This window comes from Alligator sinensis, unplaced genomic scaffold (genome assembly GCF_000455745.1).
Source record: "Alligator sinensis unplaced genomic scaffold, ASM45574v1 scaffold673_1, whole genome shotgun sequence".
Taxonomy (NCBI): domain Eukaryota; kingdom Metazoa; phylum Chordata; order Crocodylia; family Alligatoridae; genus Alligator; species Alligator sinensis.
Genome location: NW_005842829.1, coordinates 374 through 2,093, shown reverse-complemented (window position 1 = coordinate 2,093; position 1,720 = coordinate 374). Strand labels below are relative to the sequence as shown.

Genomic DNA, 1,720 nt, shown 5'->3' with positions numbered 1-1,720 from the left:
TGGGACGAATCCCACCAGGTTTCCGTTAGCCCCACTAAGTCGTAGGTGTTTTGTGCAAGCAGGAGCGCTAGTTCATCCTGCTTGTTCCCCATGCTCCTAGCATTAGCGTACAGGCACTTGAGCCCTGCGACTGGTGCCTTTGCTGCCCCCCCGCTCCGAGTCCCAAGGGGCCCTTTGTTTCTTACCTGCTTATTGCTTACCTGTGCCGTAGTGCTGGCCGCCCCATGGATCGCAGGTTCCCCATGTTCTCCTTCTTCAGGCTGGGCTGTCCTTGTGGGTGCCACATGGTTTGGTGGTCCACAGCTTCCCCCGCCCTCATCTTCCCCTCCCCGCCCTGAGGAAATAGAAAATTAGTCAAATTCAATATTGAAAACCACTGCAACCCTCCTGCTGTAGCTGCTAGAATTGCAAGGTACTTCGCTGCAACCGCTGTTACTGCGTTTAAAGCTCGGACATTTCCTGTCAGTTTTCAGGTCAGAAGAGACCAGACCTGGGAGTCGTGCACGCTGGGCGTCTGTACCAGCGCTCCCTGACTTAAACTAGTACTATGAGTTATAATCTTATTTCGGCTTCTAGTGACTATTTGCGCTGCCTTTGTGGGGGGAGGGTTTGTTCCCATGTGTCTCGGCACATTTTAACTTTTTCTCTGCCCGAACCTTAGCGTTCAATTCTCTTGGGAAATCCTATCAATCACAGCAAAAACCTTAATAGCTGCTACTGCCACGTTTCTTTCTAGCAAAAAGACTTGATATGCCACCCGCGGTACCAGTGAGAGTTCAGGCACGTCCACTTCCAACAGACTGTGAAGGGCCGCAGGTGTGGATGGAGCGGTACGCGGTCCTGACGGAGAAGCTGGTGGAAGACCTCATCTCGGTGCTGGAGGAAGCCAAGTTCATGGAGGATATTTCCAAGAAGAACAGATATGCATATGTTAAACCAAAATCTGGAGACAAAGCCATTTACCTGTGCCCACTCTTCTGGGCGGCTCCGAGTCACCTGGGCAAAGATTCCCAGCCGGGGACTTTAATCCACGAGGCCTCGCACTTCCTGGGCGCGCGCGACCTCACCTACGACCCAGACAGCATCTCTGCTGCCTGCAGGGGGGTGATGGTAAAAGACCCAAATAGCCTAACATTATTTCCTGCGACGAGTACAGTGCTAAATGCCGACAGCATCGAGTACGAGTTTGAACGGACCCTGCGGCACCGGGGAGACCACGAGCAGGGGAGATACTCCCGCTGCGGGGAGCCGGCGAGGAGCTCCATCTGCGAGAGCGCCGTGCCCGACGAGCGCTTCACGTGCCTGAACCATGAGCGGTGAGTAACGTCTGTCTCCAGCAGACCGCTCGAGCGGGGGTTTTCCTGGGAGACCCGGTGCCTGCAGGCCCCAGCGCCCTTGCAGGACGTGCCCTCTTCTTTCTGTGTCGGGGACCTGTCGAAGGGGACGTGCCCGGCTAAAACATCAGCCAGCAGCCCCAGCCCACGGCCGCCCCTTCCCCACCATCTCCTCTTGGCCTGACGCGCTTCAAACCCTGGTGTCAGTGCTGTGCCTGGCTCGTCTCTCCCATGAACCAGTGACGTGGACCCAGCCCTGGCCCCGGCCCAGTGTAGTTTTCCCCTGGGCGTGAGGAGGACGGGCATGTCCACACACTCGGCTACAGGAGATGGACACAGTATTGTAGGGGGAAACCCCCCCGTGGGTTCCGGACAGGGGAGGGCTC

At 56.7% G+C, this 1,720-nt stretch overlaps 1 pseudogene; it reads left to right on the top strand.

Moving 5' to 3' along the window:
• LOC112547957 overlaps positions 1-1,320 on the top strand; it is a 6,140-nt pseudogene extending 4,820 nt beyond the window's left edge.
• Positions 1,321-1,720: the final 400 nt, after the last annotated feature.